The 17219-nt window shown below is 39.7% G+C and overlaps 2 long non-coding RNA genes across 2 annotated transcripts in view; both read right to left on the bottom strand.

The window, feature by feature from the left end:
• The window catches only part of LOC116554007, a 90506-nt gene that overhangs the window by 29636 nt on the left and 43651 nt on the right, over positions 1-17219 (bottom strand). The gene's annotated exons all lie outside the window — the stretch shown is intronic.
• On the bottom strand, positions 10671-13447 carry LOC116554008. The gene is made up of 2 exons (XR_004270009.1): positions 12760-13447; positions 10671-12036 (listed from the first exon to the last, which is right to left on the bottom strand). It is a non-coding gene; the product is annotated as an uncharacterized LOC116554008 (long non-coding RNA).

Raw genomic sequence — 17219 nt, 5'->3', positions numbered from 1 at the left:
AAGCTAGTCGTTTTTTAAAAGACTAAGTAATTCTTCTAAGCCACAATAAAGTTTTCTATCTTACATAAATAGAATGTTTATTAAATCTTTACATAATATATACACAATATAGCAAGGCAGTTGTCTACCTTAGTTTCCTCATGTGTGAAATGAAGAATTTTAAAATTCATACCTAACTACTCTCAAATTTCACAGTTGTAAATAGTTCCCAGCAAGTAGAGAGAAAAATGGTTGGAATAGAATTTGTATGTGTGCATTTTACGATGGGCTGTGGGCCTCAGAATTGAAATCTTCTTTCCTTCATACATATTTTCTGCATATGGACGTGCTGTCAATGTACAAAATGCCAGTGGACATTTACTTGTTTATAATTGAGGGGAGACGGGTATTTCTACAGCCTCTCACAAGGTCTGCTCAACAGAATATTACTTTCCTCTCACATTTTAAAACGGAGAGGGCTGCTGCTCACTTCCCTTGTGGATTGAGTCAGGAATGAGAGCAGGACATCCAAGTGCTTAACACCAAATCTGAAACTCATTCAGGCGGCTGTCCTCAACAGAAGTATTAGGGAGAGCTCCTAAGTGGAGCCAGGGAAGGGTGGAAAGTTAGGTCACACTGCAAGGAGAGAAGTAACTTGCCAAAGAGCGCCAAAAGCAAGAAAAGGCCCCTTGGATTTATGGCTTGGGTATGGGGTCTGGTTCTTTCTCTGGGGTCTGCAGAACAAGCATTCCCTCTAGCTTTTTCCTAGAGGAAACCACTGACTCTCGATATACAGGGATGTAGAGGAGTCATTTGACCTTTTGGATGTGTTTGCATTTGGACGTTGCAAAGGCTAATGGGCCTTGAAGGGATAAGCAGCAGCAGAGGGTGGGTACCAGCTGAATCCTAACTCTGATGCTTACCAGCAGCAAGGGCTTACAAAAGTTTAACTCACTGTTGAGCTTCAATGTTCTCATCTGTAAAATGGGGACACAATTCACTTCCTCATGAGCTTTAGGGAGGAAAGTGGCTATTACAAATGAGCCAATTGCCCCCTTCAGGGCTATTTTCCCTAATGGGGTGAGCCCTTACCCTTCCTAAATCAACCCAACTACTGGCTGATCTTTTTTTTATTCTCCTGTTCAGCTTGTTCTTTTTCTTCTACTCACAAATTAAACTGGTTTTACTGATCTTAAAAACCGTTTTCTTGGCTCTACTGCCTCTTCACACTATTATTCCCACTTGCAACCTCTCCTTCAGCACTAAACTTCTCAGGAGAGAAATAATCTATCTCTTTTGCATCTGCCGAGTCCCACTTCAGCACTCTACAACATAGCTTCCACCTCCATCATGCTACCAAAACCAGCAGTCAGGCTAACTTGATATCTGCAGGCCATTGTGAGATAAATAACAGCATAGAAATATTTATACACACAGAACACATACACATGTGTGTTAGTATACACACATATTTCATTTTTTCAGCAAGTGAGAAGTTCTAGAAGCAATGACACCCCAGTGGCAATGAGTTCCCTAAGTGCCTAGATCTCTGTTTCCAAAACCATTCTCTAATAAAAGGAACCAGGTCTCCTTAGAGAAATGGCAAATTTTAGAACTAGGGCAAGTGATAGACAAGGTGACTCTGGAACATCTTCTAGTGCCTAAAAGTAAGTGTCTTAGTGAGTTCAGGCTGCTTTAACAAAAACATCATAAGCTTTGTGGCTTAAACAACAGAGAATTTTTTTTTTCACAGTTCTAGAATATGGGAAGTCCAAGATCGAATATTGACATGGTAGGGTTCTGGTGAAGGCCTCCTTCCTGGCTTGTAGAGATGTCTTCTCATTATGTCTTCACATGGCAGAGAGAGGCGGGAAGCAAGCTCTCTCTTGTCTCTTCTTATTAGGGTGCAAATTTCATCATGAGGGCTCCATCTTTGTGACCTAATTACTTCCTAAAGGTCTTATCTCCAAATACTATCACATTGGAGATTAGAGTCTCAACGTGTGAGTTTGTGGGGGACACAGACATTCAGTCCATACCAGTAAGGAAGTAATAATTATAAAAAAAAACTCACAATAAGAGTTATATGTGAAAGAGAAACAGGAATAAACTGAAAAAAACTTCACAAAGCTGAAATAATTTAAGCAATAAAACAAATAAATTAGTATTGAATTATAACCCACAGAATAAATAAATATCTATGCTGATATAAATAACTACATAAATAAATAAGTGGGGGAGAAATCTCACCTGCAATAGAATTCCAAATAGTTTCTGTAGATACTCTCCCCCAAGACGGTGGAGGATAATTCCTCATTCCTTAAGTATGAGTTGTGCATAGTGACTTCCTGTCAACAAGTACAATATGAAAATGGGAAAAAAGATGAACTTTACAGGGGTGAAACCTGAAAACCACGACCTCAGCCAGGTGACCCAAGTTAACATGTACAGTAATAAGTTCCATTGATAGCGTGTGCCCTTAATATGATGAGAATACTACTTTACCTCTGTGGGTTTTTCTTTCAAAACTCTATATTCCCAGTCTAATTATGTGGTAAAATACCAGATAAATCCTAATTGAGGAACATGCCACAAAATACCTGACCAGTGTTTCTCAAAACTATCAAGGTCACTGAAAACAAGAAGAATCTGAGAAACAGCCAAGAGGACCCTGAGGAGATAACACCACTAATTGTAATAAGGTATCCTGGATGAGATCCTGGAAGAGAGAAAGGACATTAAAATAAAGTATGGACTTCAATTAATAATAACATATCCTATAAATAAAAAGAATGAAAGTGGGCCCCAACTTCACACCATACACAAAAGTTAATTCAAAATGGATCAGTGACCTAAATATTAAAAGCAAAGCCATAAAAGTCTTATAAGAAAACGTAGGGGTAATTTTTCCTAACCTTAAATTTCAGAATGTATTCTTAGATATGACCTAAAAACACAAACAAAAAAAGAAAAATTACATGTTATACTTAAATTTAAAACTTTTGTTCATCAAAGGGCACCATCAAGAAAGTAAAACAACAACATACAGAATGGGAAGTATTTGCAAAACATATAGGTGACAAAGATTTAATATCCAGAATACAGGAATAACTCCTAGCATGCAACAGCATCACAAACAACCCAATGAAAAAATGGGCATTTCTCCAAAAAAGTTACACAAATGACAAATAAACACATGAAAAGATGTTTAACATCATTAGTCATTAGGGAAATGCAAATCAAAACCATGAGATATCAATACACCTCAACTAGAATCACTAATCAAAACAAAACAAAAAATGATAAGGGTTCCAGATGTAGAGAAATTGGAACCCTTCCTTGTGCATCGCTTGAGGAAATGTAAAATACTGAAGTATAGCTGCTGTGGAAAATAACCTGGTGGCTCCTCAGAAGCTAAACAAAGAGTTACCATATGTATTAGTTTTCTTGGTCTGCCATGCAAAATACCACGGACTGGGTAGCTTAAACAGGGTAAATTTATTTCTCACAGTTCTGGAGGCTGAGAAGTCTAAGATCAAGGTGCCGGCTGATTCAATTCCCAGTAAGAGTTCTCTGCTTGACTTGCAGATGGCCACGTTCCCCCTATGTCCTCACACGGTGGAGAGAGAGCTCTGGTGTGTCTTCCTCTTCTTATAAGGGCACTAATCCCATTATTAGGTGCCCACCCTTACAAACTCATTAAACCTAATTACCTTCCAAAGGCCTCATCTCCAAAAACCATCATATTGGGTGTTAGGGCTTCAACAAATGGATTTTGGGGTGGCACAATTTGGTTCCTAGCACTATATGACCAATAGTTCTACTTGTAGGTATATACACAGAGAATTGAAAACAATGATTCTGGGTGGACCCAGTGGCTCATGCCTGTAATCCCAGCACTTTAGGAAGCTGAAGCAGACAGATCACTTGAGTTCAGGAGTTGGAAAACAGTCTGGGCAACATGTTGAAACCCTGTCTCTAAAAAAATATTTAAAAATTAGCTGGGCATAGTGGGACACACCTACAGTCCCGGCTATCTGAAAGGCTGAGGTGAGAGGATTCTTTGAGCCTGGGAGGTCACAGCTGAGTGGAGATCATGCCACTGCACTCCAGCCTGGGCAACAAAGTGAGACTCTGCCAAACAAAAAAAAAAAAAAAAGAAAAACCAGATTCAGCAGATGCTTGGATACCAATATTCATTACAGCATTATTCATAATAGTCAAAAGATGGAAACAACTCAAGTGTCCATCAAGAAATGAGTAAGCAAAAGATGGTATACACATACAACAGAATACTATTCAGCCATCAAAATGAATAAAATTCTGACACAAGGTCACAAGGTTCAACGTAGATGAATCTTGAAACCATTATGCCAAGTGAAATAAGCTAGACACAAAAGGACAAATGTATGATTCTACTTATGTGAAATATCTAGAATGAGGTAAATTCATAGAGAAAGAACATGGATTAGAGATTATCAGGGTCTGAGGGCGGGGGCAGGAAATGGGAATTTATTGCTTAAGGAATATAGTTTTCTGTTTGGAGTGATAAAAAGTTCTGGAAAAAGATAATGGTGATGTTTGCACAATATTGTGTATGTAATTAATACTACTGAATTTACATAAAAAATTGTTCAAATGGCAAATTTTATCTTATATATATTTTAACAAAATAAAAAAATTAATAAAAAGTTTGTACATAAGAATTTCCTAAAGAGAACGAAAAACAGTAAATTATCTACTATGAACTTTTATTCAACTGATTTTGGGGCCAACCCATTGCCAAATTGCATGATAAATCATATTCTTTCTCTCTCTGTTACACACACACACACACACACACACACACACACGATGGTGATGGTTGCACAACATTGTGAATGTAAATAAAGCCCCTGAATTATACACTTTAAATGATTAAAACAGCAAAATTTTTTACGTCATCTATATTTTGCAGCAACAAAACAGAAAAAATAAAAAACGTAAAGATTAGGGAGATGAAAGAACTTGAAAATAAGTAACTGGTAGAAAGGAGATTCAAACCCAGGTCCTTCTGATTCTGTGGTCTATGTATCTTAGACACATAAGACCTAAGTTAAACAGTATAGGACTATCTTTCATTTAGAATGTTAAAGCCAAGAAGCAATAGAACAAAAGTAACCTTTACCTAAGATCATCCCAGTGGGATAGATAGGTGTGGAGACAGAGTGGACCCCAAGGATCAGCTAGCACAGTAATGCAAGGAAGAGAAAACTAGAGTCTAGACTAGGGAAGTAGTTGTGTGCACAGAGAAGAAGAGGGTGAATACAAATATAGTTCAAGGGAAGTAATGACAGTGCTTAGTGATAGCTGGAAAAAGACAGTGAAGGACAGAAAAAGTCTACCCTGGAAAAACAAGAGTGCTGTGGTGCTGCTGGCAGTAATGAGGTATTTGAAGAAGGCTTCTCATTATACTAACGTACCCAGGAATGTGTTCTCATCTCCCAACCAGATGAATATTAGTGTCATCAACAAAACTGAGCTCATTATAATTGGCTCTTGGGCACTAGATGCCTGAGAATACAAACCCCTCTACAGACTGTCTTTCTTCTATGGAGACAACGATTAAGTTAATGCATAATCAGTGGGGACACAGGAAGGGAAAAAGACAAAGGTAAGTTACAAAGGATATATTTTCTATATTTTACCCAAATTAAATCAATGATAACTGATATTTTCACCTAATTTTATTGTCTTATCTCTAAGTGCAAAGTTCAAAGTGCTACCTGCCTTTTGCCAAGAGACCCAGTTTTGTTGGTCTCTTTACATATAGACTACAACACAGATATAGCTAAAGACACAGGCACCTATCAGGACATGTGATTACTAATAATGAAGGAAAGAATGTAAGGTCAGGATAGGGTAGGGATATAGGCAGGAGGATTAAATTCCCACCTGCCTACATTCTCTGGCTTCAGGTGCTATTTCTGCACATCTATTGCTGGAAGAGGAGCCATAGTCTTCTTCCATAATGGCTGCAGCTGAAGTTAAGCTGACAAATTATCTTCCACACCCCATGGAAAACCAGCAGAACTATCTAGAGACACAAAGACTACTGACACTTATACTATACCCCTTGGTTCTCACATTTTCTCCCAAGAGACCTAAATGAGAGCGTTTTAGAGAAGTTGCCAGATTTATATATTCTAACAAGCCAAAAAGAACAAAAAGAAAAAAGAAGCACACACACACACACACCCCACACACCCACACACCCACACACCCAAAGCAAGTCTATTAATTCAATGAGAATTTTACATCCTTATGTGTTTAATTTCCATCCCTTAGGAAGCTCAGGCCTTTTTCACTACAGGAAAGGAGTATATTGAAGCTGAAAGAAGGTATTTCTGAAAATATAGCACAGAAGAGGTTTCTGATGCATATGTCATGTAGGTACATAGTAAAACAACAGACATGCAAATATATAAAGGTTTCTTGGGATACTACATAGCATTAGAATAATGAAATCGGGTTAAATGTTAATAACACTTAGGAAAGTAGCTAGAACTGTAATGATTATATTTAATCTCATAGACTCGAAGCATGTTGAGAACAGTGACCACATTAAGTGAAGAGTCATATTCACTGCTGCATCTTCAGCTCTCCAGTGTCTAGCACAGACAGACATGTGGTAGGTGCTCAGTTGAATTTGCTGAATGAATGAATAGTAATACCACTAAAGTTGATGTTAGCAATGTTATAGAATCATTCTAAGTGCATTTGGGCAAAAGATACTTCACATTGGGGTAATATAGGAGGATTTTAGTGTATTATTTAAAAAATGTAGCTTCAGTGCAAAGTTGCTATAGCTGTGAATTTAAATCTGAAATAATTACACCTGTAAGCATTTTAGAGTGGCATGGTAAGTTTGAGGCTGATGTGAATTGGCTACTCATTTAATCTGAAGGAAGTGGAAAGAAATTAGAAATTACAATCTTACCTAATTCTCAATTGCAGCTCTCTTTTTATCTCATTCCACCTCACTTTTTTTGAATTGGTTTTGTCCTGTCATTGTGCTGACCCAGTCTGACTTGTAGAACTGGGTTCCAATATTTCTATTTATCTTTGCCTACATGTGGTCAAATCTCTTTCATTTTTGGTTTGCCTGACATGAGTCAGAAGTATTTCAAAACTATCTTCACATACTCCAATAAGGAGTATCTTTTATCCTGGGTCACACAACCCATGCCCGCATCACAGATGGTGGAGGTGACATGATCTTTCATAGCCACACATGGTAAATTGTCATGCATGTAGGAATCCCCAGGGACCATGTTAAAATACAGATTCTTGCTCAGGAGACCCAAGGGGTGGGGCCAAATTTCTGCATTCCCAACCTGCCCCGTGGTGAAGCTGGTATTGCTGGTCTGCATGCCACACACATTGAGTAGCAGACTGGGTTTTACATGTCTCGTTTATTTCAGCTGTACAGGGTGTATGAAATGCTAGAATACTCAATCTCCTAGACTGAAACAGTTTTGAGTCAGTGACACTGCTCTTTCCCCACCTCCAGAATTTTCTTTCAAGTCTCTGCTCCTGCTGTGAGCCCAAAGACCATCCCCCACCTTGCTCAGGGCTTTTCTGCAGCTCTGTGGCAGGTGGTTATCTTCCATTATCCTCTGGATTGTGAAGGTTCCCTCCTGTCGAACCTTAGTGAATTGTGATTGTTCTTCTGTGCTGAACTGTCTTGCACTGACTATGCCAAAATCTCCCACAACTTGGGTCCTATGGGCCTCTACATTTCCGGTCTCTGGAATCCGGATCCTTGACATTGATCCATTTCATGTTTCTGTATCATTTTCATAAGCTCCTTGTTAGGCTCCATTATTCACTTGTGGTGACAATTTTGGACCTGGAATCAGCCATGCTACCAGTTCTAAGAACTGGCTGCAGTGCCCCATCCTAGTCAGAGCCATGAGAAAGTCTCCCCTGAGTGTTGCAAAACATACCAGTTTTGCCCTCTTCCAACCTGCAGCTAGCATGGTATTTCTGAAATACGAATCTAATAGGCTCTCTCTTTCTCTCCACCCAAGAAGGCAGACTATTTCCTCATTCTGTCCCTGTGTTGCTGAGTGAGTTTTCCTAATCCACCCTTTGAATGTCTTAGCTTCAGAAAGGGGGTTCAGCTGTGACTTCTTACCAGCTATACCCCGGAGCCTCACCATCTCCTAGATAAGCCTTGGGGTTACTGAGATCAGGAACTCCTACAAGGCAGCCAGGGCATAGCTTACTTCTTTACTAGTTCTTTCATCAGTTCTAGCAACTAAGTTTCCCATTTTTAGGATTCTACTACATAGCAAAGAGGATATTTGTCATTCTGTATTCAACATTTCCAGGTGTTTGGGCAGGGCTGTTTGCTGGCTGCCTACTCCTCTGCCTCTCTGGAACTCCCTTGCTCTCTGTTCTCATCCCATAGGCTATCTTGCATCTCCAGGGTTCAAGTCCTCATTCAATTTTTTAATGCTGGTCTTTCCCCTGGGAATTCTCTACTCAAGCTTCAGATCACAAGCAAAGGTCAATTACATAGAAATATTCCTTAATTGCTTCCTAAATCTAGCTCCTCTCTTACATGTTTCCATAGTTCCCTGTTCTTCTGGCATAGCACCTGTCACAACTGTACCTAGTAATGCCTGCCTCCCCCTCTAAAACCTAAGGCAGGGGCCACAGCAGTCTTGTTCCACACTGGACATAGTCCCCAAAGCACAACTTGGGAAATAATGAAAGCAAGCATCCAATGAGCTCTTTACCATGTCTCCGTCAGTATCCCCATTTTTCAAATAAGGAAATGGAGGGATAAAGAGATTAAGTAAATTGCCCAAGGCCTCAAAGCCAGCATTCAGCAGATCTGAAATATAGTCTGTCTCCAGAACCTACTGCCTTAACCTCTATTTTGGTAATACATGGTTGCTGCTCAGTAAATTTGTGTGGAATGACTTTTCCTGAGAGCCCATGAGCTCCTGCACTCTCTGCCAGAGCCAGCCCAAAGATGTCTTATTTCATCCTTTTTCACCACAGGTCCTTCCCCAGGGATCCTCTGTGTATGCATTTGCTGGGTGAGGAGCCCCAGGGGCTGAAGTTCATTTGCATGGCAGAGGTGGCTGGCAAGCCTTGAGCGTGGTTACTGGCAGCTGATCACTGGTCTAGTCTGCTCATTGGTCACTGGTCTGCCTTCTACCCCAGGTTTTCTATGAGAACTTACTCAAGTGACACACAGAAGGGACTTTTCAGAATGCCACAGATACTGATTAAGGCAGATCCTGGTCAGTCAGTCTGGGTAGGGTCTGAAATTCTGCATTTTAACCCCATCCCAAGGGATGCTGATGTTGCTGGTCTGCAAATTTTGAGTGGTCAGGAGCCAGAGCAACATACTCCTGTAAGCCTGAATTTCCTAGTTTATATTTGGAGCTAATCCTACCTACCTCACAATATTAAAATAAGAATAAAAGAATGTGTATAAAGTACCTAGTCCTGTAATTGGAACATATTCGGTGCTCAGTTAATCGTCAGGATGCTTTTTCCATTTCATTTTTTTAAACATTAGTCAATATCAAATCTAGAAAGATTTTATCATCTGATACTATAATTTTCCACTGGGAAATTAAAATACACGCATACGCTCAAAGAGCTCTTAAATAATTTTTATAAAAAAGGAATCCAATCAATGTATTTAAAATATTCATCTAACATTACGTAGTATGTTTAAAAGTAGTCATCTCACCCCTTTGAAACTTAAATTCACTCTCTAGCCACCTAACCTCCGGATGTTCTCAGCCTGACTGTTAAAAGCTGATGATGAATCACACTAAGAAGAAAGTCTCATTGCTTCTGGGTTCTCACCATTACTGCAAATCCGTAAATTGCCCAGAACTACAGCTTTGAAGGCTGTTAGCTCCTAAGATTTCTATTATGAATTTACACTTAATCTTTGATCCTGACATATCTTTTAGGCTTCCTATTTAATTATTTACCAGACCCACTGCTAAAAGCCCTGTGAACCAGCCCTCTCCATGGCTGCTGTCCACTGCTCTTTCCTCTCTATGTGTATTTGTGGCTCCTGTCTTCCTGGGACCTGTGCTGCCCCTGCTTGTCGCTGTTCTGGGGGACTCTGTAACGGACGGATTGAGGAACTTCTCTTGGTCTGGAACTCAGTTACTGACATTTTGACTGACACCAAGCATGAAAATCACATTACCCTGGTTGTATAAAACCTTCACTGGCTACCTGTAAAGTACAGGATTATGTGTAAAGTCCTAGTTATTAACTTACAAGTCCTTAAATTGACTTGGGTTTGAATACCTCAGAGACATTCTGGAACCATACATCCCCAGTCGTTTTCTTTGGTCTCACTCAATTGGATTAGTTCTTTTTGGCTGAAGACATTGAGCTACAGGGCATTTTCAATGTTTGCTCTCTACTTATGGTATTTATTAACCATGGAGGTCAGGCTGTTTTACTCTCTGTCAAGCTTTCAGTCCAAATTTAAGAGGTACCTTTTCCAGATTGCTGATTTGGTTAAATAAGCCATAAATCGATCCACTGTTGTTTAGATTTTGAAGCATTGTTCTTCTTTGGTATTTTCATGAATCTGCTCTAAGAGTTTGTTTGACATGTCACAATTAACTTTTATATTATTCCACTTAATAACTTTTTTTCCCCATATGCCAGCTTGAAACACTGAAACACTGTCAAAGTTACTAATTAAATGCTTTGCATGACATATTACCTTTTCCCATCTGCTTCAGAAGAATGTCACAAGGACAATGAGATGTTATATGTGAAAGTACTTGGATTGCGAAATATCAGGTTTTAAATTCAATTATGTACATATATTCAATTTATTTTGGTTATTCATCAATCACTCCACTGGTAGGGTGCTCAAGTATTAATTGTTGAATGGTGAATGAACGCGAGACCCAAAGGGGAACACAGGTATAGGTCATGGATTTCTTAAGGAAATTTTAATGTAGCCTCTTTTAATAAGGCATAAATAATTCTAAAGTCAGCTAACAATAAAATCTTTAAAAAGCAGGCTGAGACAACACAGAAAAATATGGTACTGGATACTGCACAATTAATGGCTGAATATACTCTAAATTACAGCTCTGTATTTTCCAAGGAGAGTGGAGTTCCCTCAGGCTAGGCAGCACGGGGGAAAAACTGGTTGTGAGAGGTTGGATTTGCATTGGAGCCACTTGCATGTGTAGCAATGGGATAGGCAAAGAAGAGGTGGGGTATTACAAGACAATGAAATAATGTCAGGAAACAACAGATCACCACAATTTTATTTAAGTTGGAGGAGGGGCATATACATTAAACCTACTTGGCTGGAAGATGATTCAGAGAAAAAGATAGTAAGTAGGGCTTCATTATACATTTAATGTATAATGTTACCAAATTAAGAAGTTCCTCTTTTTTTTTTTTTTTTTTTTTTAAATAAGGAGGAGATACTTTCATTTTTCCGAAAGTCACAAGACACTTGGTTGGGGTCAGAGTGTTGGGGTAGGAAGGATGAGGGCATGAGGAAAGTTCTTTAGGGAAGTAGAAATAGACTTAGTTGCTGGTTGTGTTTCCTGTTATGTTTGGGCTTGTGTGTTTGAGGACAGGTTGGTGGGACCAGGGAGACAAGGCATGAGATCCAATGCTGGAACTCAGTTGCTTATTTGAGCATCACTCCTGCAAACATCTAAACACATCAAATCTGCCTTAAAGCTCTCCCATATGAGTCCTTGAATCCAGTTTGAGAAGAAACATATTCTTAACATAGTGTAAGAAAGCCTGGTCAGTTCAATCCAATCCAACTCAATTCAATTCCACAATAATTACCATGGCCTTCTGTGCTGTATCATCATTGTTACTGCTGTCTGGAGGTGTAGGGAGGTGGCAGAGCTTACAACGTACTTGCAAAGATAAGCCTCATACCCAGGAAACATTTTATCCATCAGGTGAGACAGAGGCTGAGAAGTACCAAGATCAGTACCAAGTATTGTCCATCGGTGCTCCTGGAGTTCAGAGCAGAGACTGAGGAGGAAAAGAAAGGATATGGAGAGAGAAAGTCCTGAACTGGCTCCATGGAGTGGGAGTATCACCACTCAAAGTGTGGTCCTTGGACCAGCAATGCCAGCATCCCTTGAAATCTTGATTAAAAAATGCAGAACCCCAGGCCCCATCTCAGACCAACTCAATTAGAATCCGCATTTTGGCCAGGCACGATGGCTCACATCTGTAATCCCAGAAACTTGGAAGGCTGGGGCAGGAGGATCACTTGAGCCCAGGAGTTCAAGACCAGCCTGGGCAATACAGTGACACTCTGTCTTTACAAAATTAAAAAAAAAAATTAGCCAGGCACAGTAGCATGTGTCTATAGTCTCGCTACTGGGAGACTGAGGTGGAAGGACTGCTTGAGCCCAGGAGTTTGAGACTGCAGTGAGCCATGATCGAGCCATTTCACTCCATCCTAGGTGACAGAAAAAGACCCTGTCTCGAAAAAAAAGGGGGGGGGGAAGAGAGAGAGAGAGAGAGAGAGAGAGAGAGAGAGAGAGAAACAGAAAGAGAGAAAGAGAGAGACAGAGAAAGAAAGAAAGAAAAGAGAAAAAAAGAAAGAAAGGAAGGAAGAAAGGGACAGAGAGAGGAAGGAAGGAAGGAAGGAAGGAAGGAAATAAAGTATCTGCATTTTAACAAGACTCTAAGTGGCTCATGTACATATCAGTCTAGGAAGCACTATGGCAGAAGATCCCAGCTCACCTGTGCAAGATAGAAAGTATCAAACGGAAACTCTGAGGAAAAGAAACTCAGGCCCATAGGGTGCCTCAATTGTAGCTGTGTACTTCTCAAGTCTCTCCCTCTGGCAGACTTCCTGTACTTTAATGGACATTGCATAGAGCGTCCAAGGACAGGGGTGGCTGTGAAAGCAATGAAAGTGCCACTTAATGGCCCACCATGCTGAAATATATTCCTTAGTTTTGACAGAAATGTAGAAATATTTAGAAGGTGGGCATAGGCTTGGGAGTAGGCAATGACTGAAAATTCCCTCTCTAGCAGGCCTGGGTCTACACACACGTAAATATCTACAGGTACGGATTTGAGTCAGTACTTTCAAAAGTTAAAAAAAAATAAAACACTATGCACATGCCCAAAAAAGAAAAAAAAGCCACTCACCTTCCTGTTTCTGTCATATGAGTTCATGCTTGCCTTATTGGAATTAAAGTAGTTCATTATGTAGTAGGGAGGGAATAGTCATTTTAATGGAATTGGCAAAACCCAAACCTCAATGTCCAGCAGAATAGACTAGAAGTAAACAACTATGCCATGGCTTTCTTCATATGAAAAGCGTTCCTCATGCCTAGAATTAACAGTGCAATTAAACAGCTATATATAACATCTTATAACAACTCTCTCCTTCCTTCCTTCCCTTCCTTCCTTTATTCCTTCCTTCCCTCCATCCATCTTTCTATATGCTTTAAAAAATATAATGTGATTTCCATGCAAATCAAAACCAGCTAAAAGATTGCCAAGGCCAAGATGTAATTGAAGATGGCATTTAAGCCTTCGTGTCTCCTTTGTCTCCTGAGATATCATCATAAAATAAAAGACTTCATCAGGTAATGTTTTCTTCATTATTCAACATCACAATTCCGAAGTAAAAAAAAAAAGATAATTAGACATACAGTGCTGTCGAAACATAGTTTATGAGGAGCTTCTAGTTAATTAGTTATGGTAAAAGGTTTTTATATAATCATAATTACTTTAGATTTCAGAGGAAAAGAAGCAAACATACATGTATTTTATTTTACCTGGTGACAAGTTTATCAAAGTGATGCTGATGTTTTGATGACCCTTCCGCACCTTCTTCAGGCTTCCCAGGATAGAATGCAAAGTGTCAGGAGGGGATTTTAACAGCACAACTCATGTTAACTTTGATAGGAGTTACACATCTAAAATCTTTACACATCATCTTGCTTGATTCTCTAAGAAAATATCATCTCGGTATCTTCAATATCCTTTGTCATCAATGGAAGACTTACCTCTGAACTAAAGAATGGTTATAGCAATTTTGTTTAACATCTGAGATGAGCCAGCTTAATGGGAATACTTTTTCTAATTTCTGGGGTCAGCCACTGAAGCAAAAATGATGGCAAAAATAATACTGAGAAATATAGCATTCTATAATTTATTTGTTTAAAACAAGTTTATCAGCACCATGAGATGACGAGAAAAAAATAGAAATTTAAAAAAAAAGTTTAATGCATAAGAACTCTCAGTTTCACCAGGTGTTTCTATCAAATCTCAATCTAATGAAGAAATGAAGAGAAGTTAAGAGTAAGATCAAGATCCTTGGTTTTCCCCTTTGTGTCTGTAGCAGTTTCAATAATGTCTTAGCTGAGGGAATGGCCAGATGACCTCTGTCATGTCTTACACCCATCTGAGTGCCCCAGAGCACAGGTTCTCCAGCTTCTAGTGATGCCAACCCCTGAGAGAGAGAGAATGAATCAGGTAGCAACATGCCCTTGATTGCTGATCTCCTAAGATGTCACATGGCTGATGTATGCCTGGAATACAATCAAAGTGCATGCAACTTTGGAGCTAGAATACAATTTTCCTCAATCCCAGCTGAATGCTTATTACAACAGAAGACGGAAACCTGAGACAGAGGCTAAGAAGGCAAATGGGCTGATTTTCTACGGTACTATGCAAAACGCTAATGTCAACTTATACACTGAAAGTTGCCAGCTGGGCAACTCTAAGAGTTGATGGAAGGCTGGTGCTTCTCTCCACTCCTGCCATATTATCTGATGGCACAACACATCTAGACAGATATATGGGAAATTATAATAGCTGTCATTTCTTTGGTGTTTAGTGATGCTTGCACCATATTGTATACAATATGGATTTCTTTCACTTAGTTAAGGCCTTGCCACCTCTTAGATGAGTGACTTGGGGCAAAGCACTTAATCTTTCCAAACCTTGGTTTACTCATCTGTACAATGAGACTAAAAATAGTATCAAGACATAACAAATGCATGATCAGTACAATGCCAGACACACAATACATGCTCTGTAAATATCAGCTATTGTTATTTTTACTCTGAGAATAACTCCAAGAGTTAAATACTTGCTGGGCATGGTGGCTCACCCCTGTAATCTCAGCACTTTGGGAGGCTGAGGCAGGTGGATCACTTGAGGCTAGGAGTTCGAGACCAGCCTCGCCAACATTGTGAAGCCCCATCTCTACTAAAAATACAAAAATTAGCCAGGCGTGGTAGCACTTGCCTGTAATCCCAGCTACTACTCAGGAGGCTGAAATGGGAGGATCACTTTAACCCAAGAGGTGGAGGTTGCAGGTTGCAGTGAGCCAAGATCATGCCTCTGCACTTCAGCCTGGGCAACAGAGTGAGACCATCTCCAAAAAAAAAAAAAAAAAAAAAGAAAGAAAAAAAGAGTTAAATATGGTTATTATCCTCATTTCCAGATGATAAAACTCAAATTTAAGGATATTAAATCACATGGTGAATGTGTGGTAGAACTGGAATCTAAACCCATGTCCCAAACCCACATGATTAGCCTCATTATAAAGAACTGTAACCATATCTTTCCCTTAATGCTTCCTCTTGCCACTCCATCCTGTAGACATACTGGAAAATTGGATCAAAAGCTCTGGTTTCCTTTGGCTCTTTGGACTGGCTTTGTGTGGATCCAAAAGAACTAGGAGTCTGGTCTGGGTATCCCGGCATTGCCTGCTTCAACTTGCCTGGCTTTAAATGCAGCCTAATGTATATTCTTCTACTTAAAGGTAGGTGAGGGAGGCCAGGCGCGGTGGCTGAAGCCTGTAATCCCAGCACTTTGGGAGGCCGAGGCGGGTGGATCAAGAGGTCAAGAGATCGAGACCATCCTGGTCAACATGGTGAAACCCCGTCTCTACTAAAAATACAAAAAAACATTAGCTGGGCATGGTGGCGCATGCCTGTAATCCCAGCTACTCAGGAGGTTGAGGCAGGAGAATTGCCTGAACCCAGGAGGCGGAGGTTGTGGTGAGCCGAGATCGCGCCATTGCACTCCAGCCTGAGTAGCAAGAGTGAAACTCGGTCTCAAAAAAAAAAAAAAAAAGGTAGGTGAGGGGAGGAGGAGCACCTAACTGGGACTTCCCAGACATGTTTGCTCTCCTCACACACATGACTGGTCTTTTGTGATGAATGGCAAGGCTTTCACTGCTATGTCTTTTTTTTTTTGTTTCTCTATAGTCCTCCCTGTATGGTTTCTGTTTCCAACATTATTCTCCAGGATGATAACATATTTTTCTTGGATAAGTCAATAACAGATCTCCTCATTTTCCCAACCAGAGAAAGTCAGTCTGAGTATTCAGCACTTCCAATATCCCTTCTACTTTTTAAAGTAAACCAATAAGGAGAATCAATTTTTAGTCTAGGATTCGAGTCCGCTAAATGCAATCCTACAGTATGCCAATATATTACATAGGAATTATGTTAATAAACTATGGTTTCCATAGCCAAAGTGAAGAAAGCGACTAAGTAAATTATATTTGACTGGGGGCATGGAGAGCCTGAATAAGTAAGATCAAGTAGTTACTGGGTTGTCATTAATGTGAGTCTTATTCTGCATGCTTATTTCCACTCTAAATCTAAACATATGAGTTATGCCCAGACATGAAATTGCAACACAGAGTTTTGTCCAAGAAAAGAGAAGCCATCTTTAATCTTATTTCTTTGAGATAATTAAGACAGTATTTCCTACTTCTATGTTTTTTTGTTTGTGTAAGTCTGGGTCTCATTCTGTCACCCAGGCTTGAGTGCAGTGGTATGATCGCAGCTCATCGTGGTCTTGACCTCCTGGGCTCAGGGGATTCTCCAGCCGTAGCCTCTAGAGTAGCTGGGACTGCTGGTGCATGCTGGGTTAATTTTTAAAGTATTTGTAGATACGGGATCTCCCTAGGTTGCTCAGGTTAGTCTCAAACTCCTGGGCTCAAGTGATCCTTCCACCTCGGCCTTTCAAAGTGTTAAAATTATAGATGTGGACCACCTCACCCTGCCTATTTCTAGGTATATTTAATGTGAATAATTTTAGCTGTGATTGTAATCACTACTAGTCATCTTGTAATCTAGGAAATTAACATAGGTTTAGAATGACAAAATAATGCTTGGAAATAATCTCTCTTTGACTCTTCTAAAAGAAATAACAAAGCTTTCATA

The sequence above is a fragment of the Sapajus apella genome, unplaced genomic scaffold (assembly GCF_009761245.1).
Source record: "Sapajus apella isolate SASKATOON/1434 unplaced genomic scaffold, GSC_monkey_1.0 scaffold13, whole genome shotgun sequence".
Lineage (NCBI taxonomy): Eukaryota > Metazoa > Chordata > Mammalia > Primates > Cebidae > Sapajus > Sapajus apella.
This window is presented reverse-complemented; position numbering and strand designations above follow the sequence as displayed.